Source organism: Kogia breviceps, chromosome 18 (genome assembly GCF_026419965.1).
Source record: "Kogia breviceps isolate mKogBre1 chromosome 18, mKogBre1 haplotype 1, whole genome shotgun sequence".
In the NCBI taxonomy this organism is placed as follows: Eukaryota; Metazoa; Chordata; class Mammalia; order Artiodactyla; family Physeteridae; genus Kogia; species Kogia breviceps.
In genome coordinates this window covers 17259424-17286296 of record NC_081327.1, presented here as the reverse complement: position 1 = coordinate 17286296, position 26873 = coordinate 17259424, and the positions used below count along the sequence as shown (strand labels likewise).

Below are 26873 nucleotides of genomic sequence, written 5' to 3'. Positions count from 1 at the left end.
ACCCAGCAAAAATGCCCTTCTTTAATTAAAGGGAAATCAAGACATTCTCCAGTGAAAATAAACTAAGAGAACTTGTCCCCAGCAGACTTACCCTAAAAGAAAGGCTTAAAAAGTTCTGTAAACAGAAAGGATGCTATTAAAGAAAAAAAAACCTTGGAACATGAGGAAAGAAGAAAGAATACAATGAGCAAAAATGTCGGTATATACTATAAGTTTCCCTTCTCTTGAGTTTTCCAAACATGTTTGATGATCAAAGCAAAAATTACAACACTGTTTGATGTAGTTCTAAATGTATGTAGAGAAAATATTTTAAACAACAATATTATAAGTGGGGAAAATAAAGGTAGTTAAAGGGATGTAATGTTTCTATACTTTATTCAAACTGGTGAAATGATGATACCAGTAGACTCTAAGTCATATATCAAGAATGTAATGCCTAGAGCAACCACTAAAAAAGTTACACAAAGAGATACACTCAAAAACATTACAGATAAATCAAAGTGGAATGTTTTAAATGTTCAAACTAACCCACAGGCACACAGGAAAAAGAAAACAGAGAAACAAACCACAGAAAACAAATGAAAGACAATGGTGGAATTAAGCTCTAATATATCAATAATTATATTAAATATAAATGGTCTAAGTATACCAATTAAAAGAGGTGGCAGAAATGGATTAACAAACATGACCCAACTACATGCTGTCAACAAGAAACTCATTTCAAATACAACAACATAGGCAGGTTGAAAGCAAAGGGATGGAAAAAATATATATCATGTAAACATTAAATAAATAAAAGGAGTATAATAATATCAGATTACATAGACTTCAAAGAAAATTACTATAGATAGAAAAGGATAATAATGATAAAATGATCAGTCCACCAAGAATGCATTCTTCTTTTCTTTTCTTTTTTTTTTTTTTTTCTTGGCCATGCAGCACAAAATGTGGGATCCTAGTTCCCTGACCGGGGATTGAATGTATGCCCTCTGCAATGGAAGAGTGGAATCTTAATCACTGGACCGCCAGGGAAGTCCCAAGAATGCATTCCTATATACATTATTCTTGTATACTTGTGTATACACTTAGAATGTGTATATATCCTAAATGTGTTTATACCAAACAAAAGAGCTGCAAAATATAAGAAGTAAAAACTTACAAAACTAGAAGGAAAAAGAGATAAATCCACAATTATAGTTGAGTGCTTTAAGTTTCCTCTCTCAGAAACTAGACAGAAAAGCAAAAAGGATATGGAAGAACTAAACACCATCAACCAAGAAAATGAACTGACATTTAAAGAACAATCCACACCACAGCAGAATATACATTTCTTTCAAGTGTCCATGGAACATATACAAAAATAGGGTATATCCTAGGCCATGAAAAAAAATCTCAACAAATTTGAAGGAATTTAAGTCATTCAGAGTGTGCTCTTCAACCACAATAAAACCAAATGGAAATCAATAGCAGAAAGATAACAGAAAATTTTCCAAACACTTGGAAACTAAACAACACACTTCTAAATAACCCATGGATTAAGAAAAGAGTCTCAAGGGAAATTTTTGTAATGAAACAATGAAAATGAGAATACAACAATCAGAAGTTGTAGGACACAGCTAAAGCAGTGCTGAGAGGGAAATTTATAGTACTGAATGCATACATGAGAAAAGAGGAAAGGTCTCAAATAAATAATCTAAGCTCCTACATATAAAAGAAGAGCAGAATAAACCCAAAGGAAACATACAGACGGAAGGAAATAATAAGGTAAGAACAGAAATAAACGAAATTAAAACAGAAAAACAATAGAGAAGATCAATGAAACAAAAAACTACTTCTTTGGAAAGATGAGTAAAATTGACAGATCTCTGGCAAACTGACCAAAAAATAAAAAGAAAAAAAATTAGGAAAACACAAATTGTGCTAATAGGAATAAAACAGAGGATATCACCACAAACTCTGCAGATACAAAAAGAATGATAAGGCAATACTGTAAACAACTCTATACCCATAAATATGACAACTAAAACAAAATGGGTTGATTCCTCAAAAAACACAAGCTACCATAATTCACCCAATATGAAAACAAGAATGTGAATAGCCTTATAATGATTAAGAAATTTGAATTTGTGATTTAAAATTTCCAAAAAGGAAACCTCCAGGCCTATATAGTGTTACTGATGAATCCTATCAAATGTTTAAAGAAAAATTAATGCTATTCTATAGGATTTCTTCCAGAAAATAAAGAGAAGGGAACACTTCCTAATTCATATTACAAAGCTTGTATTACTCTGATGCCAAAACCAAAGACTGTGAAAGAAAGAAAGAGAGGAGGGAGGGAGGGGGGGAGGGAGGGAGAGAGAGGGGAAAGGAGGGAGTGAAAAGGGGAGAGAGGGAGAGAGGGAGGAAGGAAAGAAAGAAACTACATGAATGTAGATACAAAAATCCTTCACAAATATTAGCAAATAGAATTCAGCAATATATATAAAGAATTACACACAGTAACCAAGTGGGATATGTTCCATGGATGCAAAGCTGGTTCAGTATTAACAAGCTAAAAAATAAAAATCATATGATAATATTAATTGATGTTGAAAGAGTATTTGATAAAATTCAACATCCATTTATGATATTTTAAAAAAGAATGATGCTCTCAAAAATCTAGGAATAGTGGGGGACTTACTTGACTTGATAAAGGGCATCTATAAACAACCTACACCTAACATTGCAGTCAATGGTGAAAAACTGAATGTTTTTCCCCTGAAATCTGGAACAAGGCAAGGTGTCACTCTCACCATTCTTATTTAACATATTGGTGAAAGTTCTAGCTAGTGCAATAATGAAACAAAAAGGGAAATAAAAGCCATGCAAATCAGAAGAGAAGAAACAAAACTGTTTCTATTAGTATTTGTAGATGACATGATTATCTATGTATAAATCTACAAAAATTCTCTTAGAAATAACAAGGGAATTCAGCAAGGTTGCAAGATACAAGAAAACATGCAAAAATCAGCCGCATTTCTATATACTAGCTGTAAACACGTGAACACCCAAATTTTTAATATAATACATTTATAATTGCTCAGAAATAATATGTTAAGATGTAAATCTAACAAAACATGTACAAGGCTTGTGCAGACAACTACACAATGCTGATGAAAGAAATCAAAGAAGATCTAAATAATCATTCAAGGATTAGAAGACTCAACAAGGAGATCAATTCTCCTCAAATTGATACATGGCTTTAATGCAATTTCTATCAAAATTCTAGAAAGACAAAGACATACATATATAATACACACACAATGGTATTCTAAAATTAATTTCAAATGCAAAGGAACTAGCATAGCTAAAACAATTTTGGAAAAAAGGAATAAAGTGAGTGGAATTGGTCTACCCAAGTTCAACATGACTGTACAGCTACAGTGATCAATACGGTGTATTGGCAGAGAGATAGAACTGTATATCAATGGAATAGAATAGAAAGCCCAAAAGTAACTCACACAAGTATGCCCAGCTGATTTTTTTAATTGAAATACAGTTGATGTACAATATTATATGTTACAGGTTTTCAATATGGTGACTCACAATTATTAAAGGTTATACTCTATTTATAGTTATTATAAAATATTGGCTGTATTCCCTATATTGTACAATATATCATTGTAGCTTATTTTATACATAATAGTTTGTAACTCTGAATCCCTTACTCCAGAGTTCCTCCCCGCTTCCCTCTCCCCACTGGTAACCTCTAATTTGTTCTCCGTATCTGTGAGTCTGTTTCTTTTTTGTTATATTCACTAGTTTGTTGTATTTTTTAGATTCCACATATAAGTGATAACATATGGTATTTGTCTTTCTCTGTCTGACTTATTTCACTTAGCATAATACCCTCCAAGTCCATCCATTGTTGCAAATGGCAAGGTTTCATTCTTTTTTATGGCTGAGTAGTATTCCATTGCATATATATATATATATATATATATATATATATATATATATATATACCACATCTTCTTTTTCCATTCATCTGTTGATGGGCACTTAGGTTGCTTCCATACCTTGTATGTAGCTGATTTTTTTACAAAGGCACAAAAAGCAATCTAATGAAGGAAAGATACAGCCTATTTGACATCCATAGGCAAAAACAAAAAACAACCAAAAAAAGAACATTGATCTAAGTTTAACACTTATAAACTCAAATTGATCACAGACTTAAATGTAAAATGTAAAACTACAAAACTAGTAAAAAGCATGGGAGAAAAATCTTAGAATCTAGGGCTAGGCAGAGAGTCCTTAGACTTGATAGGTAATCATAATCCATAAAAGGAAAAATTGATAAAGTATACTTCATCATAATTAAAAGGTTTTGCTCTTCCAAAGACCATGTGAAGAAGATGAAAAGACAAGTTCCAGAAAATATAGTATATCTTAAAAAGCACTAGTATCTAGACTATAGAGAGAACTCTCAAAACGCATCAGTTTAAAAAAAATCAGTCAAATTTTTTAAATGGGCAAAACCCAAGATATCATTATATGTGCATATTCATTTGCTTATCAAATAACAAGGTCTAGTGGCAGATCCAATAATTTCTAAATAGAGATGAACACAAATTATAGTTTGAGACACCTACAATAGCTATAATGCTATATGGAAATATCTCTGGTTTCTATTGGTGACAAAGTCACAGGATATACATAAGTGACACAAAAACAAAGCAATCAGCAAAATCAAGTCCGCAGGAAATGGTACAATTCATCCAGTTCCTTCAATAAATTCCAAGGATAAAAAAATAAAAATAAAAATAAATTCTAAGGGAAAAAGAGAAAGAGAAGGTGGGGACTTAGAGATGAAAAATGATGAGTTATGTCAACCAATTGCAATGGATGGAACTTATCTGATTCAAAAAACAGCTTAAAAGAGAAAAAAAGATTATGAGACAAAACTGACCATTGCCTGGATGTTTGACAATATGAAGGAATTTTTGTTAAAATGAGATAAAGTTATTGTACTTATATTTTTCTAAGGAGTCCTTATCTGTTAGAGATGCATTCTGAATCATCGATGGAGGAAGTAACAGGGTACCTGAGATTTGCTTCAGTAAACCAGGGGACAGGAGGGGGCCCGGGAGTTGGATCTGGGGAATGGGTACATGGGGGTCTGTTTTTCTGTTCATGCTACTTTTGTACATTTTTTAGTTTTCTATAATAATAAGTCAAAAATAAAGTTGCAGTAAACATCACTGTACATGATTCTTTGTTTTCATTTAAGATTATTCCCCGCAGACATTTCCTAAAAGTAGAATTGTGGCATTCAAGGCTGTGCACACCAAAATGCTTTTGAAATGTACTGCTTGAGTGAATTAGCAGAACGTGAAAAACCAAGAGTAGCCCAGGACCACTCCCTGCAGGGAAACAGGGAACAATCTCAGAGGTGAGGATTGCCTTCCTCCGCCCTACCTCTCCTCCTTGCACGAATGTGTCCTTTCTCTATGAAAGAAACCAAATTTTAGTCAGCTCTTAACTCCTGGTTCTCACCATTCCAACTTCCCTGGTTCTTGCACCCATCTGCTGCATTTAAATCATTCATTTCATCTAGTCTGCTGGTTAAACATATATGTTTCATCAGTACCTTTCTTTTATACTAGATGCTGTAACAACACACCTATAGTAAATTGCTATGCTCATTTGTAATAATGTCCTCAGGATAAACCCCTAGAGGGGTCTCCCTAGGTCAGAAGAAACTGTACTTTACCCTCCTGGTAACTTCTCCTGTTCCTCCCCACCGCCCTCCTGTCCCCCGGGGCAGCCAGCCGTGCTGCTGTTTCTTTGCCTCTAACTACATACCATCAAGTCCACAAACAACACTGACAAATTTGGTGGGTTAAAATAAGATCACTTTGCTGTTAACATTAGCATCTTTTATTACTGGGAGTTTGAATCTTCTAATTGTGGTAAACCCTTAGGAGCACCGGAGAAAATTTAATTCCTTAGACTCCCGAGGAAAATAAGGTCTAGCATGGATCCTTCCTCTGGAGAGTGGATTTTCTGCTACCAACCCCTCCACAGCCAAAGCCCCCATGTTCCCTGAGCTATGATCCCAGCGTGGGCCCCAGCCCCTGGCATGGGAACCGCTGGAGAGGAGGTCCCCAGGGAAAACTCCAAGAGCAGAGTCTCTGGGAGTGGAGACCAAGCATCGCTGAGGAACTCTGATGAAGACTTCTGACCAGCGCCGCAACCCTAAAAACTTAGCGGGGCGCTCTTTCCCAGGAGGCAGCCAGAAACACTTCTTACTAAATGAACCAATGAGGAATTAGAGAAGGAAGGAAGGGAGGGAGAGAGGGAGGGAGGGAGGGAGGGAATTGCTAAATTAACTGACCGATATATTTATTAATGAACAAATGAGTTGATTCATTAACAAATGAATAAATGAGGGAGTTGGTGGGCTAATAAATGAACGTCTATGAGAGAGTTGGGGAACCCAGCAGAGATGGAAGCCTGCCAGCCTGCCCTCTGTTACAGGCAGCCTGGTTGGAGGAAGAGCCAACAGCCCACCACCAACCTCCCTTTAGGCACCCTGGGATGCCTACTGGTGCGCCCCGGGACCAGAGCACCAAACTGCACCCATGATGCTTCTCATAAAACGACAGAGTTTTATACACACTTTTTCAAGGAAGTTTTGCATGTGTCCTCACTACTAATGAAATAATTATTTCGGGGCGAGGCAGGAGGAAAACTTTCAACATCTGAAATAAAATAACACAAGCTGCTGAGAAAATGAACACTTGCTTTCTGAGTAAGCAGAATGGATTTTCCAAATTTCCACCAGGGAAAACAGATCTGAGCGGCTTTGGGGAGCTGGAAGCTCCTCTCTCCCTTCTCTCTGGCCCACCCCCACCTCCACCTTTTCCTTCTTTGTCTTCCTAAGAAGGATTAGCACAGGTGAGAATAAAGCTGCTCAACACCCCCTAGAGCTCCCCAATCCCCTCCACGCAGCATGCAAGAGGCAGGCCTGTACCCCTTTGCCAATCCCCTCCCAGAGGCCAGAGGAACAAGGACATGTCTGGGGTCCCAGGGCAGCTCACAGGCACTGAGGTCTGGGGTCTCTGCTGTCTGTGTTCAAACCCCAACCCCAGCTTCTTCAGGGACCCACAGGCACCCGGGGTGAGATGAGACCCCAGACTCGGGAACCAGGGATAGGCAGCAGGACACACACTGCTTCATGTTTTCAGCAGCCCTTGGCTAGAGCAGATTCCTCTCCATAGAAAACCCAGGAATTACTTATCTGTATTGCTTGTTCCTCCAAGTTCTTGAAAATGAGTGGCCCAAAACTTGGGCAGGTTTTCCCAAGGGGTTTCTTTTGCCCCTCTGCTCTACCTTCTGGAATACCCCTCCCCCTCCTAGCAAAGCAGTGGGGCCTCTGCACCCTGGGAAAGCAAGAAATGCTCAGCCAGTGCCTCATTGCTATTTCCATAGTCTGAGCACCACCACCTTTGTATGCGTCACTGTCTAATTCTGTGGCAAAGAAATGGCTCCAGCTACACCTGCCCCTGTCTCCACCCTGGGAGGCGAGCCAGGGTGGCAAAGATGAGGCTCTCCCCCTCGGCACCCAAGATGCCCATTGCCTCTCAGCCCAGCTGTTCCCACTCCAGCCTCTGCCTCTGCTGCCAGCCTGTCCTCCTCCCTCATCTTCAGGGGACCTGTCCGGACATGCACCTCTTCCCTCCAATGTTACTTCAACTTCTCGTCATAAAACAAAACGATTCCACTGTTTGTGCTGTTAGCTACATTTATCTTTAAGAGCAAAATGTTGAGTTTAGTTTAATGATGAAAAAAGCCTTTCAAAGGATAACTCATCGGAACTCATTATGTACCATAAAGGCCACTATTTAAAGATTCAGTAATTCCAGTGATGATCTTTTTAAAGCAGATTTATAGCAGAAAATAGTTAGATTCTTTGACTTCGGTTATAATTTTCCATTTTGTAATTTAATACTCCTTTAGTTTATATTTGCACATTAAAAATATAGCATCTAAAAGTCCACCATTAAATACTTTTAATAAGTGCAATAAATAAGTTTTACAGTGTGCATAAATCTAAAAACAAAACCCAACATAAATTGTTAATCTTACACTTTTTCTCATTAATTGCAATACATAAACATATGTTTTATACAAAGATATTTGCTATAAAATAAGTATAATAAATACAGTTTACCACATGTATTAATCTTAATAGTTACAAGCTGTTAATCTTATATATTAGGTAATAATTTGCAATAAATAATTGTTTATTATCTTGATGTTTGCTTGTCTTGGGTTTTAGCAAGATGCAATAAAGAAATGCAATTTTGAATAATTTGATTGTAAGACTGCCGGGGAAATAGTGTATGTTATAATTAGCTGGGAGACGATTCTGTTCACAAGAAGAACAGTGGAAATGGGGTGAAATAACCAAAACATACGTTAGTGAGTCCATAACTAATTTAAGAAAAGTTCAGTTTCAAATAATATATTATCTTGAACACTTAAATGCAAATGCAATTAGTGAAACATGTCACATTCTTTCGTGCTTTCATCCTTACATATTCAAGGAAGATGGAGAAAGTGGTAAGCCTCATGGAAACTGCCCAGTTCCAAGCTGGGATGCAAGTACGGCTGCCTTTTGTGAAAAGAGCGAACTGCCCACCCCATCGGCCAGAGGCTCCCCGCAGCCTGTAAATGCAGCTTCCGGAACAGCCCGCAGAGCATGTACAGATGCAGCACACTTCAGACCCAACCTCCCGCCAGCACTCGTCCAATTCCACGTGAAACCCGTACACCCATTTTCAGGGAGGGGTTGTCACCTTTAGCAAACTTAATAGAAACGGTTCATCTTATATGTAAAGGTAATAATTTGTCATAAATAATTGTTCATTATCTGGGTATTTGCTTGTCTTGGAGTTTAGCACTATGCCATAAAGCTGTGCAATTTTGAGTAATCTGATCGTAAGACTGCTGGGAAAATGAGGTAGATTGTCATGAGCTGAGGGGGGGTCCTGTGGGTGACAGACACCAAGACAGAACCAGACCACTGTCTACCAGCAAATGTAAAATCAGGGTCCTCACCAATGACAACATGGGGTCTTTGCATATTCACTCAAAGACAGAGAGTGAATCAGTTTCCCTTTTTCCCTTTTGGAGGCAACCAGCTATGGCTGAATGAAGACTTGATCCCTCTGTGATGATACAGAGATAGCCCCAAGGATGCTTAGATCCTACTCATGGGTGCTGGGGGTGCGGCTGCAGAGGTACGTCTTGGACAAGACCCAACAAGGCCCTTGTGCTGGCCAGTTGGTGTCAAAGGCTCACCTGTTGGTCTGATGCTTCTCACTGCAGCAACCACACACTGTCACACCCCTGCAGGCACAGAGCCAGAGGGGTCCCAGTCACGATGAGGCTGCACTGGCCGGGCGCTAAGACCCTGCGAGCTCTGCCCTCATGGGATCCAAAGAGGGAGGGAGGAAACGGAGAAAAAGAAACAGAATCCCAGATCCATTATAATCATGAACAATTTTTCCAACTGTAGACAATATTAGCAACCCCACAAAGACACACATACACGCACACGCAACCCCACAAAGACACACACACACACACACATACACGCACACGCACTCACGTGCATCAAGTGATGCAAAAGTCTCCACACCAAAGCACACTAGTAATGTGCTCATGTCAGTAGTTCCTGTGGCTTTAACACCTCCTTCTTCTACGCTTCTGTTACTACGTGTCCCTGGTACAGCCAGCCTGGCTTCTTTTTTGTACACCCAGCTCCTTGGACAGCCCTCCCAGCCTCACCTGGAGGGTAAGCCCCTGGCACCCTCTGGCCAGGCTGGGTGTGGCCCACAGCCTGGGAGGAGGCTGGTCACCAGGCCAACAGATCAACTCAGTCCCTGGACGTTCCTGCCTAGGGTGGGGCTTCAGGCAGAGCTGGTTCCAGGTTCCTAGGAGCAAGTTCCATGAGCCTGAGGCTCAAGGGATCTGAAGACCTCACAGACTCACTGACTTGTCCTCTCCTTGGTCACTGCCAGCAGCTTCCATCCTGCTGCTCTGCTCTCTGCTGGACAGGGAGGAAGCCCACCCCTCCCCCAACCGTCCCACCTCCGCCCAGGCACAGTCCTCAGTTCTCAGGTGTCACTACCCCAGGCTCCCCAACCTCCACCCTGGATATGAGATAACAGGTCTCAGGATGCAGCCAGCACTACAGGGGCAGGGACTGGCCCACTTCCACCCCATCCCCCCATATCATGACTTTGGAGAGGCCTCCTAAGGTTCGTGAGGGGTCGGCAAAGCCGCACCCCAGCTCGCTGAGGGGAAGGAATTTTAGAACATCCCTGGATAGTCGGGAAATCCTGACTAATCTGGACTTCCGTTGGAGGGCCCGGCTTGAAGTGGGGACCACTCTGATACCCCAGAAGATGACGTGAGAGCCCCAAAGGGGGAGCCTTGGGCTCCTCTCAAACTCAAGGGGAAGGAAAAGGAGTCAGGAAAAGTCTGCTGCTCAGAGGCAACTGCCTCTAAAACCCAAGACGACGAACACTAAAGCTCGTTTCGGCAGATGGAAACGCGCCTGCCTCCTCGCCTGAAGATGCGAAAAGCAATCCGAGTCCCTGGGCGGCGCAGGGCAACTGCGGAAATCTCGCAGCCAGATGAAGCTCATAAATTTCCCCTATGAACAATTGTTTTCATTTCCCTCCCATGCCACTAGATATTATAAGTGGAAAGCAAAACACAAGTAAATATGTTCATTCCACTCTTGTGATCAGTGATAAACGAGAGGCCGCCGAGGCTGACAAAGGTCAGCGGGCCGCGCGGTGGGTCTGCGGGCAGACACTGCCACCCTCCGGCCGCGTTCGGGACTGCACTTGTCAGCGCCGCCTGACTCGCCTGCCTGCCTGCCAGAGCCGCAAGCGCGGTCTGCAGACTCACTTCCCATAAACGTTCACTTTGCTCCAGTTAGGGCATCAATACATACGAAGTGCAGAAAAGTGAGAAAGTACAGAAAACCCCAGATTAAAAATATACATCCTCCATAACCCTTCTCCTAAATCTAACCGCTCCTATTAACATTTTAGTACATTTTTCTCTTATTCTGTGACCATCCTACAATGCATGTAGAAGCTGTACATACAACATTTTAAAGTGTCCATATAATGTTCAATCTTGATTTTCTATGTAACGTTTCAACTAGAACAATTTCCATAAATATCTCATGAATATCTTTTTAGGGGCTGCATAGTATTTCAACGTGTGACTGTATGAAAAGTGATTTAACCATCCCCAAATTATTGCTCATTTTAAATGCTTCTGATTTTAAATCTTTGTAGATAATGCTGTGACTGAAATCTTTATGCATAGACTTTTGTTCACATTGTTAAGACTGATCACTAAAGGTGGAATTATTAAGGGAATTAATTTTTAAGGCTCTTAATGACATTATTTCTAGATGTGTAATACTTGTATGAAGAATATTACAGGAAATGATGGGTGAGCATAAAACAGTGCCCAAGAGAATAATGAAAGGTGATACACTAGCTCCTGGACAGAAAGGCTCTGTACTGTCAACATGTCAATCTTCCCCCACCTAATCTTGCAATTTAATGCAAGTCCAATCCAAATTCCATCAAAATTTTTTGAGATTTTGTCACAATGATTTCCAATTTCATTTGAAAGCATGAATAAGTAAAAACACTGTTCAGGAAACATTTTTTTTTTAAAAAAGGAAAAGAGAAATGGAGAAATGAAAAGAAAGTTTCTCAACCAGGTATTAAAATATGTTGCAGGAAACAACAATAATTAAAACAGTGAACAAATATGCATACATTTATAAAGGCATTTATATCAGTGAGAAAAGGATGGCTAATTGATGAAGTTGTGAGTACATTCTACCACTCATTCAAAAAACAAACTAAATCAGTGCTCTGCTTCACACAACGTATCAAAACAAATCCTATAGGAATTAAAGATTTTAAGTGAAACTACAGAAGTACCATTTATATAAATTGTAATGGGGAAGCTCTTTCTAAGAGCAATTCCAAAGGCAGAAACTAGAAAGATAAAAGATAGCTAGATTTGAATTGTGCATTTAAAATATCCATATGTGAAAAATGCAACTTTGAAATTGAAAGGTAAACCAAAACCAGGAAAAAAATATTTTCAACATATATAACAGAGAGAAGGTTAATGGTGCCCCTAATTTAGAAAGCTTTCTCACAAATGAATAACAAAGACAAATATTTCAACAGGAAAAAAATGTATGGAGGACTTGAGCAGCAATTCACAAAAGAATAAATACAAATGACAAACACATAAAAGATATTCAGCCTTATTAGTAATCAAAGACATTGCAAATTGAAACAAAAATGAGAGATCATTTTTGCTCCTATATGGCTAAAGATAAAAACAATTGATAATATATGGTGTTTTCAAGGAGGAGAGAAATGAATCGTTTCAACACCACTGATGATAGGGTAAATTGGGTAACCTTTATGAAGGGTAATTTGGTAATACTATCAAAATCCTTAAAAATGCATGACCCAAAGATTCTACTTCCAAAGGCATCAATTATGGATGTGTATAAAGATTTAGCTGTAAGTTGTTCATTGCTATTGGAAACAAATCCAACGCCCAACAATGGACGAGTAGAGAATTATATATATTCTCCATACAATAGAGTCCTTAAAAATAATGTTATACAAATGTACCTAATAACATTTAGGGATGTTCATAACATAATGTTAAGTAATAAAAAGCAAGTTACAAACAATGTAGCTATGTTTTCTACACACATAGGAAAAAAAACCTATAGGGGTGTACCTCCAAAAACTAATGGCAGGTGAGACTACAAGTAATTTTTTTTGCATCCATAGTACTGAATTTGTGTGGATAATCGATACAGATAAACAGGCACACCTCATATACAGTTACCAATATTTTTTTTTATTGAAGTATAGTTCATTTACAATGTTGTGTTAATGTCTGCTGTACAGCAATGTCTGCTGTGATTCAGTTATACATATATATATTCTTTTTCATATTCTTTTCCATTATGGTTTATCACAGGATATTGAATATAGTTCCCTTTGCTATACAGGAGGACCTTGTTGTTTATCCATCCTATACATACTAGTTTGCATCTGCTAGTTTGGGAGTTTGGGATTAGCAGATGCAAACCAATACTTTCATATACAGTTCATGTTTCAGTACTTTGACACTATTCTATTTACACTCTGTTTATGTACGTTAGAGTCTTTCTAAAGTCAGTGCATTGTCAACACAGTAATTTACGAGGCGAATGAAGTTAATAGTTAATTTCATATATAAGTAATTTTTAATATTTTTTGCTGATTGGTATTTGCTAATGTTCTCCATTTAACGATTTCTTATCGAGCGTTAATGAGAAAAACAGTTTTTAGGGGTTTCCAGAAAGGTCAGGGAAGAATTTGTGATCTCCATCATCCTCACCCAAAGTTGGATCTGCCTGCTCCGTGTGTATCTAGAGGACCATGTGCTCGGGATAGGGGCAGGGGGGTTCTTTTGTGAAAGGCAGATCAGGAGTTCAATCAGCGCCCTAATGCCCAGGGGCATCACCTGGTTGAGTAGATGCAAAGGCACCAGAGAAGGAGGTGCCTGTGTGGATACAGATACTGGGACTCTCGTTTGGGGTCCCCTCAACCATTTAACCGTAATCCATCTGTCCCAAGTAAGGTATGTGCTAAGAGAAGGGCATCCCCAAAAGAGTTCCCTGGGCACAGTGCTATGAGAACCCACTGCATTGGCATGGAAAGGTCTCCTAGGAAGTGACACACAGAGCCCACCACGGACATCTTAGGACCAGCAGGCTCTGACATGTCCCAAGGTATCACAACTGACCAAAAGCCACAGCCCAGCCTGGACGACATCACCACATGCAGGCAGCCACAGCATGAAGTCAGAAGGCCTTTCCCTTCCACTCTGGCTGCATCAACAAAGGAGCTCACCTAAAAGACGCCTTAAGAACACATGCATCATCTGCGAGCATCTCCATCCACTGCTCGGCCCTGGCGCTCAGTGCAACGCTTGGCACGTGGTAGACGCTTAACAAGTGTTTACTAAATATGGGAAGGCACAGGGGAGAGTGGAAGGGAGGTGCAAACACAATCCAATGGCTTGTTTCTCTCCCAGTTTCATATCCAAAGGCAACACTGCATTTCCGGGTCGAATTCAAGTGCCGTCATCAATTTCACACTGAGCATCTGCTGTGGGAGAGAAGACCATGCCCACAGTCTGGGTGGCTCTTCCCTCCATGACAAATCACCTTCCGAAAGACACTCCCCAGGTGCTGCTGGGGAAAAACATGACGGAGTCAGAACTGCCCTCGGGGACGGCTGCAGCGCAGAGGCAGGTGGGCGGGAAGTTGAGCACATGCTACTCACCTGGCAGTGGGGAAATTTGGACAAAGCTGGGTCTCTGCTTCCCCATCTGTGAGATGGTGTTAATTACCAAGGCTTGTCCCAAGACTCTAATGACGTAATGAGCACAAAAGCCCCTCATTAACCAGGGCTAAAGACATCGCTGTGCCGTGTTTGAGAGAAGCCCCATTTGCCACTGGCCAGAGCAGTACTCGTCCCTTCGTCCCCCTATCTGCAACACACTGAGCCCAGAATTTTAGCCCGGGGGACTCCTGCCCCTCTTCCTGGGGACCAGAACTGCCTGATGGCTGAGTCCCTGCTGAATGCTCAGGTGAAGGATAAGCTCTGCCCTGAAGGATGGGGAGGGCTCATGGTTGAGGGGCAAGGGAAGGCAGCCCCCCATTTAAGGGTCTGTCCTCCAAGTACCTCCTTTCCCTTGTGCAAGGAGGCGGGGCTGGGGGCACAGGGTGGGTACAAGGCTGCCCCAGTTCAAAAGGCCTCTCCACTGGCTCATCCCAGGGTCCTCGCAGGGAGCCCACGGGTCCCCACACAGCACTCAGGCGGCCCCACCATCACTGGACGTGGCAATAGAATGTCCAGCAGGTAGGATGGATAAACAACAGGGATCTACTGTAGAGCACAGGGAACTATATTCAATATCCTAGGATAAACCAGAATGGAAAAGAATATTAAAAAAAGAATGTCTGTATGTGTATCACTGAGTCACTTTGCTGGACAGCAGATAATTGGCACAGCATTGTACATCAACTATACTTCAATTTAAAAATAAAATTAAATTTAAAAAAAAAAGAATGTCCAGCAGGGACTCCTCAACTCTCTCTGTCTCAAAATGGCTAAGGGATGAGAGGTGACACAGATTCGGAAGTAGAGAGGCACATTTCATAGACACTGAGATGATAGACTCATATTTTTTTTTTTTTACCCCGCAGTGAGATTCCTAAGCCGACACAGCCACACCCACTCCGCAGGATTAGCATAGGATGTTCCCACCAGGCCACGTGCTCTGGGAAGGGTCTGCATCCTGCTGCTTCCATGACCAGGGACGAGCCCCCAAGCTGGAAACACAAGGATGAGGCCTGCGCCAAAATGCGACGAAGGCAGTGCCCCTCCTGCACCCGCTGCCGTGAGGGTGCCCCTGCGGAGACCTTCGCCACACTCGGGCTCACCGAAGAGAGACACACGCGTTATAATCCAGAGCGCCCCCCTTCGAGCTGTTCCACTAAAGGACCCAAGGACAAAACCGGGGAGCTGGAGATTGGCGGGTGTATCCAGACAGCCTGCAGCACCCTCACCCTCCTCAGGCCTGAGGAGGTCACCAGAAAAGGAAAAGAGGCAGTTCCGGCCCCGGGGAGCTCACAGGGCGCCTGGGGAAGAGGAGCCGAGCTAGGAGGCAACACCGGAGGATGCAGCGGGCGGGGCACCGCCCTGCACTGTGTGGCTCCACGCAGACCCGCGGAGCTGAGCGGGCAGCAGAGGCCCGCCCAGGCTGGGCAGTCAGGGCCCCTTACCAAGCAGTGTCAGGTCAAAAGTGGCCTTGGAGGAACGTGCTTAATTGGACTCCCTGGCCTGGACGTGCCTGGTGGCCCAGAGGAGCTGGCCGGGCCTCTCCGTGTCTCTCCTCTGGGAAGAGCATGGGAACCACAGAGCAGACCTTGTTTTGTGCAAGGCCACACCTGCTGCCAGCACGTCCTACTCATGCCTCCAAAACCAGGCATCGGTGAGGGACCAGGGGCAGTGTGTCACTCACGGGAAGCCACGGACAGAGGGCACAGGGCATTTTGCTGGGAGGAAACTACCCTGAAAGTCTGGGGGCTCACCCAGCCCCCCGTCCTGCCTTTGCTTCCACCTCGCATTGAGCACACCAAGCCCTCTTCCATCTACAACTGAGTGCATGTGTCCCCTCTCTCTGGAATGTTCTCCTTGGTCACGTGATAGCCATGCGTCTGGCTGCAGGTCAACCCCCCTTCCCCGGGGGCATCTTCTCCACCCACCCCAGGCCTGGTCTAGTCGCCCCAATTCACAGGGACAGGGACAGGGTGAGGAGAGTAAGGCACTCACCACAAAGTTTAAGGGGGCACCAAAACACTCCACAATTAGGGTAAGTACAGTATTTCGAAAAATCAAAATTAATGCGAAAAAATCCATATGAGCACAATCTCAAATTTTAAAATAAAGATGACCCCGCCTCAGCGGCCTCCCCCTAGCCCCAGCCCTGCCATTTCACATGTCACAATGCCCAGTGCTTTGTCCTCACTGTCTTCACCATGGCCATAAATCAGTATTCACAGGGTGACAGCTGGATTCATCTCTGATCCCACAAGGGCAAGGGCAGCATGCTTCATCAACCCTGGTGTCCCGGGCACCCAGCTGAGAGCTTGGCACAGAGTAAAGACATACCTGGGAATCCCAGAGTGAACATCACAGGTGGAAAATAGCCCTGACAGCTGTGTGGCATCTGCTCAGATGCCACGACCCGCTAGAGGCTTCATCCCCCAGCCCTGGGAGACTCGCCTGCTGGACCAGTCACTGCCACCCAACAAACAAGCCCCTATCTTCCCACAGGAAGGAGCCAGGGCTGGGCTCTGACAACCCCTTTGCTGTCATTTGTGAAAGGATACGATAAGGGCAGAGCCGATGGAATGCAAAAGCCGGTAAGACTCTCAAACAATCAGGCAGATCCTGAGAAAATGTATCACCTATTCATTTCCTACGGATCCCGTGACTTTCTTCCACCTGTTCTTCCAAGGGCCACCATGAACTGGCGTAGGAGGGTGTGTCCTGCCGGTCCAGGAGCTTAGGTACCTGGGCTTCCGCTGCTGGGGACCCAGGTTGGCTCCATTCCAAGGCGTTTGCTCCCTGTCCACTTCTTCACAGAGAACATTTCTATTTTGAAGAAGTATAATTTGAGCCCGGCCGGAATCACAGTGGATAGGTTTTCCTGAAACATGCTAAAATGCAGGCAACTGCTAAATAAAAATCCCCAAATAACCACGCTCTATTTTTGTGCTTTTATAAATTCTTTGAAAGGAAAAAGAGAAAGATATTAAGAAATGCAGCATTTTTCCATTTTCTTACCTGATGTCCCAGTTGCAGGAAAAATTGGGAGTCGGGGGAGTCCCACATGGGCCGGCCCTCCTGCTCTGCGGGTGGGCACTGACTCAGCCCTCCAGACGCTCCTGCCTTGTCCTTCTGGTTTGGAGGGACGACTGTGCTGAGGATAGAAAAGGGGAGAAGAACCCCAATTTTTATCATTCGCTCCCAAGTTCCTCGAAAGATGTCCAGCTGGAGAGGTGCCCGTGCACAGCCCCCAATGCCAGCAGCCCACTGCTGCCAGCTCCTGGGGACCCAGGCCAAGCCAGAGACCAGCCTGGGCTCATTGTTGAGGAGACATGGATGAAGAGGGAAAAGCAACACGCTGTTTTGATTCTTTGTTGAAAACTCACAAGCCCTGGCAAAGGGTCAGTCTCGCTTTCAGAAAGGACATTAGGTGCCGTTTTCCTCCTGGAAGGCCCATAAATCCCCACGTCTCCTCAATATACAATTCAAAAAAGGCCTCAGAACTGCCACTGCTGTCATGCTAAGCACTGGAAAGTTCTGCTTGACCTTTTATTAACATTTTTCTAAACCAATATGCTTTTTCTTTTTTTTTGCTACAAGCACCCTGAGGAATTATGAAAAATACTTTTTTTCTGTAGTTTATCCCATATGCACTTAATAGGCTCACAAATATAATACCATTATAAAAAAGAAAAACTGCCAACTCTGCTAAAAAAATTGTCATAACACTAAATTATTATATAAATATAAAAGGAGTGTGTCTGTAAAATATTCACTCAATGAACATCCCAAGGTGATGGTTTTGCTATGTTGTTTTTATTCCTGAGAGATCCATAACGCATTTGGATATGCCACATGTCACCACATGAATCAGGCAGTTAATGCATGTGCTTTTCAGAAGCAGGGATGTCTTCCCGATAGAATGTGCTATAAAAAAATGTAGAGATCCGGCTGCTTTGTCTGATAGGCATAATTTAATGTCTTGCTTATAATAGTGAATCTTAAGGAAAAATACACACTGTCCTATGTAGTTATTTACAATATATTGCTAAGTCTATGCAAATATGTTTCCCCGAGCCCAGGATTATATAACAAAGGTCAACAATGTTTGAAATATTTTGAAGCATATTCCCAGTATGCTTAGTGTATGGTGCTAATGTCCAATATATGCACATATATCTTAATATATTTCCAGTTATTTCTGTTCATTGTTCTCGCCGTAGATTCCCACAGAATACTATTAGAGGGAGGTTTTCTTCTGAAGAAAGCCAAACATCGCCTATCCATCTTGGAAAAATTTATTAAGGTGGCTAATTATGCGGTCCTTAATATTGCATTAGCATGGAGGTTGCTCAGTGCCACTGCGGGAGAGAAAAAGAAGCCAGTTCGATAATTCTGGAACCAGAGATTCAACGTATGCAGGACAAGCACACACCTATGTGATCCTAATTTCCTGTCACAAATTTCCAAATCTGGCAATTACTCAGAGGTAACACACTCATGCATACACACATACAGACACACACATACATGTTCGTGATTTGGTGTACACAAAACAAAGATGACAGGTCACACAGTCTAACTCTCACTTCTAAATATTGCAAATTCTGTCCTTACTTTTCTGAGGGGAATTTTGTGATCCCATGCCAATTTCATTCAGATCACTTTCTTAAGGAAAGAAAGTCTGATTCGTTGCCCAAGGGTGAGTGAAGGAGTTGTAAAAACCATACTTCCAGTATCCAAGCTATGCCCAGAAGAGGTTTGTATCAAAGGTTTCTGAGATCTGGGCCCTCAACTCCATCCTCCGCTCCAAACATGCTGTTCTCTTACCATTCCCCAATCACTGGGTTGGACAAAAAAAAAAAAAAATTTTTTTTCGGCCGCGCCCACGTCTTTTGGGATCTTAGTTCCCCAACCAGGGATTGAACCCGGGCCACGGCAATGAAAGCGCTGAGTCCTAGCCACTGGCGTGCCAGAGAACTCCCTGCACCAAATTTCTAAAACCTACACAGTCACCCAGACACCAAAACAAGCAGCCAGTGCGTATAAGAAGAAGTCCGTTCTAGGAAGATCCTCATCGCCTGTGTCAGTGGGCTTCTCATTTCTATGCTGTTGTGACACTGTGTAGCTGTCACCAACCCTGGGCCACATCACTGCAGAGGCTCACTCTGCCAGCTTCACACCCACCTTAGTCTTTAAGGTCCTCAAAAACCCCAAGGCAAAACCCTTCCAAACAATCCACCATTTAAGAAACTACAAACATTACCCGCTTCCAAGGACTATGAAATGTGTCTAAGATGTTTTATTAGAATCCTTTTCCATATGATCAATCCAGCCAACCACACAGCCCACCTGATGAGGCCTCCGAAAAGGGCCAAAGCTATGAAATTAGCTTTGCTCCACCCAATGCTTTGGTTCCCCGCCATCAGCAGAAATGAGTAACCCAGAGTGGCCTTGAGCATGGAGTTCTCCCAGGAGCTCAATCACAGACACAGTGCAGGATCCTGGTGAGAAGGCACTCTCTCCTTTTTCTCCAGAAGGAAAACTTCATTAACAGACTTTGTTCCAGATGACCTTCTTGTTTGACTCTGGCCAGGGGATCCCCTGCACCCCAGTAGCGATCTCACTTGTGTAGGGGAGATTGGAAGATAGGACAACATGCATACACATGTGTGCCAAGGACAGTCCCTAGTCCTGCTAAACCATGCGCTGGTTTCATGAAGCATTCTAGAAGGTTTTCAGGAGGAGTTTCACAAAGGCCAAGAGAGCTGTGAGCATCTTTGTTCTCCCACTGGAAGCTCAACTGTATATAAGGAAGAGCAAATGTTAAATCATTTAAAGAGAGCTATTTTTCATAGTTTCCAGTACATAAATGTGTTTCAGTACATGTTATTGTAAAATAGTGTTTCTACTTACTTTCTTATACATCTGTTGTGTTTACTCATCCTCTAGTTCTGACTTTTAGAAATAGCAATAAATCTATTTTTTAATCCCCTCTTCTGATGACCGATTGTTCATCGCTGAAAGGGATGGAGGGAGGCCATGTGAGGAGGGATCCACCCTCTGGAGCCAGCTCCACTTTCGCAAGATAAACAGGGTCCGGGGAGATTCCTCTTCTGTCCTGGGTAGTTTATGCAAACGAAATAAGGAGTTGGTGGCAGCTCACATAAATATAAATTACCCTCTGGTGGGAACTCCAACCACTTGTTACAGTCAGTTTCAGCAAGGAGGAGCCAATGGTGACATCTACACAAGCAATACAATTCATTTTTATACCACGTCCCTGATACAAAGATCACAGATGGCTTCGTGGAAAGTCAGTCATCCCTGAGCGAAAGCGAAGAGGATGGGAAGCCAACCAGGTGGAAGCAGGAGGAAGAGGAGCCTCTACTTCTGCGCCCTGAGAAGAGGGGAGGAGCTGCCAAAGCCAGTGCCTGGAGATCTCTGTAAGCCAGGATAGGATAGGCTTGTGCTGCTGTAACAAACAACCCACAAAGCTCAGTAGCTTAACACAACAATGTTACTTTCTTGCTCTCACAAAACCCGCTGAGCTTCTGGGAGGTTCATAGGACAACTGTCTACATTCCACGTGACTCAGGGATCCAGGCTCTATTGGTCCTGTGGTTCCCACCTCTTAACAGAGGCTTACGTGAGCAGAGGAAGTGAGCCATGGGTAGCCAAACAGTCACTTTGATGCCTTCACCTGGAAGACATCCTTTGACCAGAGTAAGGCACACCCTCTGTATTTGCAAGGGAGCTGGGAAATTTGGCAGAACAGAGGGGAAGGTTTGGTGCCTACCCCTATCTCTGCCCCTGGTGACAAACCATTCCACAGAGAGTCCATCACGGCAGAAGGAAGTCAGTTCCCAAGCAGGACACATAATAAAGGACGTTCCAAGCACTTTTCCTAAAAAAACATTTTCTCCCTTTGTCTCTAACTGAACTGTGCTTTGTTTAACTGGATCTCTTGGGCTAAGAGATCAAAGGAATGTAATTTCCTCATCTGTAAAATGTGGGTACCAATGCCAGTCTAACAGGTTATTGTAAAGATATAAGACTTCATGCATTTGTAAAGCTCACTCTGTTAGTGTACACATGTGGGTTGGTAGAAGTAACAGCCATAGCCATTTGGCCAGCACTTCAGCATGTTGGAACATGCTCTGGTTCAATGGCTAGAACCGTGGCATCCAGAGTGGTCACCAAATGGTGATATCCATCTGGTTCCATGTGATGTTTAACCTTCTGCTTTCCATGCCTTTCATTGTCATATTTGCTTTAACACCTCTGCCAAGAATATACACTTCCACATTTTTTGTATACACATTCCTATCAAGAGTCAGAAGTTCACGGTTCCATGTACTTGATCCCACGGCAGAATGCCTAGATTACCGGCCAGAATTTTGTTTTTTTAAATGAATTCCAAATATGCCCCAGGATATCTAGCAGGTTCCTGGATTTGCACTTAGTACATGCTTAATTTTGTCTGTTTTCCCACACTGGAAATTTAATTCTAATGGGTATATGAGGGGGGTCGTGGATCCAGGTATTTTTCCAATGGTCTCATACTGATTTTCTTGGGTTTTGGTTAGATATGTATTACATACTATTCTTCCTGAAAGCTTCTTGACACCTTCTCATCTCTGAGTCACATATGAAATGACCAACTGCCAACAAAACCACCTTGAGACTTGACACGAGGGAAGAGATGAGGTGGAACCTTTCTCACTGGGCTCAGTGGAGATGGCACGGCATGGCAAAGGGGAAGAATCTTGACACTGAACTTGGGTTCCAATCTCAACTCTGCCATTTGGCCTTGAGCAGATGGGATCCTCTCTTTGGCCTCTGCTGGCAGGAGAGGAGGACAATACAAGGTGGATTCAGTAAGACAACATGCCCGAGACTGTGGCTTGGTGAGTGCTGAGTGCTCAGTGAAGTCTAGTCCTTTTCCTCAAACCTCTGGTGACACCCTCATCACCGGGCATCCAAAGTGCAGTAAGACTCTGGCCACGTAGCTGTCATGAGCACACTGGTTCAGGGAGTGCATGGGAATAGTCTCCTCTTTATAACTCTGCTGGTAAAATGGAGCCACTTCCAGAAAGTAGCCCGTGAGACCCTCCTTGTGGCTGGAACTGGGACCCCCTAGAAGCCTCCAATAATGGGGCCATCCACCCGTGGGTTTTCCTACTCAAACTCACAGGGCAGAGTCTAACCTTTGCCATTGCCCCCGCCTCCAACATCATGGATTGGAATTCGCGTTGAAATTATCTGTCCGTTCTCAGACCACACCAACCCATGCCCAGTTCAGCTTTCTTAACCAATCTATTGGCTATTTCAACCAAATTACCAAAACACAAAGATAAAATAATCAGAAATGCTAATTCGTTGCTGAAAATCTGGCCAGCAGGGCCTAGATGGTGTGAGCAGTTTTAATATTATACTTTTGTGCTTTCCTAAACTAATTTAGCCTACTAATTTTCTATAATTACCTGAATGCTCTTAGCTTCCGCTGGTCAGATGAGTTCTGAGACACTTATATAACCAGCATTAAAAAGATGCATTTAGCAGCTTGGATTGTTAAAGTAACAAAGCCTATAGAATCCGGAGGTTATTGTATTCTCCCAAAAGTACTTAAATAATAGCCTAAAATCTGAAGAATTACTTTAATACTTCAATAAAAATAACCCAATTCAAAACATTTTCAAGGAAACAGAGTTCTTTGCTCTAGGCTACCAAGTAATGGCTGAGAGAAAGTATATAGCCTGTCACTTCTGATTAGAGAACTGTGCCTCTGTGCTTTGAATGAGGGGCATGTCTGGTAATAGGAAGTGCAGATATTAAAGTTAATAAAATAATGTGGAATACGATATATATGAAACTTGACCAAGTATAGCACAGAATATAACGTACATTACCCTGTTCAGTCAACTCCTGTGGCCCGGCATCTAATGACAAGCTTAATTTCTGTTTCCAGTGAGAGTACAGCTAAAAATACAATTTCCAGATTAGACAAATATTTTATCCGACTCCCTAACAAATGTAACCAAGGACGGCTGACATGTCTACACAGATGCCTGGCGACCATGAGAGGGAATTACTAGGATTGCAAACTGCTCAGCCTGAAAAGTCCATGAAACCTCATCATCTTTGAGGTCATTGTAAATAATTAGTTGCAAACCCGGCAACGTCGAAGCTTCACCGCTGGTAAAGGACTGGGGCGCCTCCATTTCTCTCCTACCCTGCGAGGCTCCCGGCTCCCTCTCGGCACAATTAGGCCTCCCCAGACAACTGGGCATCAGGGCCCCTGCGCACCCATTATTGCGTCTTTAATCTAAAACCCCAACGCCAACTGTAATGGTTTTGTTTTTCAATACATTAACCTTCAACTCGTATTTTCACTATTAAATAACCAGCTTGAGAACCCCCTAGAATTTTTTTTTCCCCAGTCACCTACATGAAACCATACGGTACCCATGATGTGACCCTCTTAAGGGATTTAAAAGCAATTCAATGAGCTAATCTCGGTAAGCCTAGAATCAAAGTTCTTGTTTCCATATTTCACTTTCAAAATATTTAGAACTTTGACAGATATGACATTATGTTTTCATTAAAACAGCTGATTTCAAAATGCTGCACTGTGCAGAAACGCCATAAACAGTTTATGATGAACTGCCATGCTCTTAATTAAAACAATAAATCCAGCACACAATATTTGTGCAGCCTCCGGTCTGACCTTTGCCTCTTGCTATCCACCACCCAGCCGCGGCTGCATTCCCAACGCCAGACGGGGAAGGTTTTAAAACATGATCTGAAAGGCACTAAAGATAAAATAAGAGAACACGTACCATTAGTCTTCGCAGTTATGATTAATTCAGTTCATATTTTACAATCTGGTTATGGAGTAAAACTGCAGACTTTACATCAAGTATTTGCCATTCACTATACCTAATGTATAAAAATGCTTGATATTTTAGAAAATGGCACCAAGCTAATTCACCACAACCCCGCGAAGGACAGGAATTGAAATCATACACACAGAGAGTTTAGCTGTCCATCTGAAGTGACGAGCAGAACTCACTCGTTGGATGGTCAGCCTCGGACGATAAACATGTCAATTGCAGCCCAGCCTCACCACGCCACTCTTATCTCTCTGCCGCTAGATTTCAGATTAAAATATTCCCTTAAATCTCTCTCACGACGGCTGCCGGAGCAGGCAGCAAGAGTGTTAATTACCAAGCAGGAATAACAGTAAGTTTGTTGTACTGGTCCAGAGTCACCTAGTTAACCTGGGTCCCTGCCAGCTAGGGGTGGAAACTGTTCTGAGCTGGGTCTCACATGCACCCTGCATTAAGAGGGCAGCAGGCGGCTAGAAGAGTCCGTTCTGCAGCCTCTAACTTAACGGACAGACAGACGGACAGCAACTGTGCTCTGGAAGAAACTGCTCCAGCCATGGGAGAAGCAGACTTCCTGCAGGAAGGGGAGAGGGTGGCCACGCTCTTTTGGGGGAATGGGAACCAACTCCATGGTGCGTGCAGCAGACTGGTCTCCAGGTACCTCCCATCACACCTGATGTGAGCATATGTGTCCAAGCCTTTCCTCTGGGCTTTGTCCCAGCTGCAATTTCCTGTCTTTCCAACCCTTCATCAACCCCCTCCCGCCCACTGCACATTCACGAGACATGCTCACAGCACTTGGCCATGCCGACAGCTGCGGACAGCAAAGCCTCAGAGGCTGGAGAACTGGAGGGTGACAGTGAGAGGCGGGACGCCCCCTTCAGGTCCTTGTTGGAGCTGCAGGCAGAGCCCACCAGAGTTCCAGAAGATGGAGGAGGGGGAAGAAGTGCCCGTCACAGGAGGCCAGGCAGGCTCTCAGTCCAGGACCTGCGTCCCTCCTGTCCACGCTGGGAAGAGTGGAATGCAAGGGGGCCACCTCCCACTGTGAGGGCAAGACCCTCCCCTTAGCCTACCTGGCTCTGGCTCTCACTCACCTCTGCAGCCTCATCTTGCCTTGTTCTCTCCCCACTCCAGGCACCTTACTTAACTCCAAGGGCCCCTCCCAACCCACGCAGCTGTGAACTCACAGCTCTCACCCGTGTCCAGGTCCTGGAGGAGACTGCTTACCCTTGCACGTCATGGGGCCTTCAAAGGTGGCCTCCAGGGAGAGGTGCGTAGCTGAGCCCCCAGAGCCTTCTTTCTGCCCTAAAGACAGGCCTCCACCCTTGCTTCGTTGGAGAATTCTGTCCCAGGTTATCCTAGCAGGGAGAGCCCCCTCCAGGAAGGCTGGGCTCTGGGGTCCCTGAGCACCACGCAGGCTTCCTGTGCCCACCCGGCACGGCCCTCTGCAGGAGCCATCACTCAGTGTCCTCGCCCTTAAAGTCAAACATCATAGCGGGGGTACATTCCATTCACCTCCCCCTCATCACAGAAGAAGGCGCCCCAACAGGAGTCAGATCCTCTGCCCCCTCCAGCTGTCCCCCTTCCCAGACCCTGGGACGGGAGGATGAGCCCCCGACACCGCACACGTGTGGTCCCCTCCACAGTGTCCCATACCACGCCGTCCACTGGTGTAGCCCACCCTGGCTGACAAAGGTCACTCTGATGTGTCCTTGGGGTCACATTTGCCCCCTCCCCGCCACTTTGTGCGTACCACTATTTTTCAGAAAACTGAGAACCAGAGGATTGAAGTTTCAATCCTGAAGTCACCCAGCCTGTGAACGGCCCCACGAAATTACAATCCACTCCCTCTATCTTTGAGGCTAGTGCTCTCTCGTGGTAACAACCCTCCTTCAGGCAAACTCTGAGACTCTCAAACTGAGGTCCGTGGATATAGTCTCCAGGGTCCATAACTCTTTGGGGTAATTTTTACTTATTTATTTATTTATTTATTAGTATTTTCGCATCAGTGAAAATCCATCTAAAAGACACAGTGAAAATATCCTATGATAAATCATAATGGAAAAGAATATTTTATTTTTTAACACTTTTATGTTATACTATTTATCACAGAAGTAATTATTAGTTTTGTTAACATTGTTATTGTCTGGAAACGGGAAACTTCTTTCTTTGGCCACACCACGTGGCATGTGGGACTTTGTTCCCGGACCAGGGATGGAACCCGTGCCCCCTGCAGTGGAAGTGTGGAAGCTTGACCACTGGACCGCCAGGGAATTCCCAAGAATGTATGTATATGTATAACTGAATCACTTTGCTGTACAGCGGTAATTAACACAACACTGTAAATCAACCATATTTCAATTTTTTTAAAAAAAAGACACAATGAATACATATTCTGGATCATCTGGGGTATGATTTCCATCCCAAGTTTGTGTTTTCCATTGTGGGTGTAGAAAAGCACACTCTTCAAATCAGC

General features: G+C 43.4%; 1 long non-coding RNA gene across 1 annotated transcript in view; it reads right to left on the bottom strand.

Moving 5' to 3' along the window:
* Positions 1 to 26873, bottom strand: part of LOC136792968 (uncharacterized) — a 124969-nt gene that overhangs the window by 26834 nt on the left and 71262 nt on the right. The window contains exon 3 of the long non-coding RNA XR_010837621.1: positions 17526 to 17661. This is a non-coding gene — a long non-coding RNA (uncharacterized lncRNA). The remainder of the gene's footprint in view (positions 1 to 17525; positions 17662 to 26873) is intronic.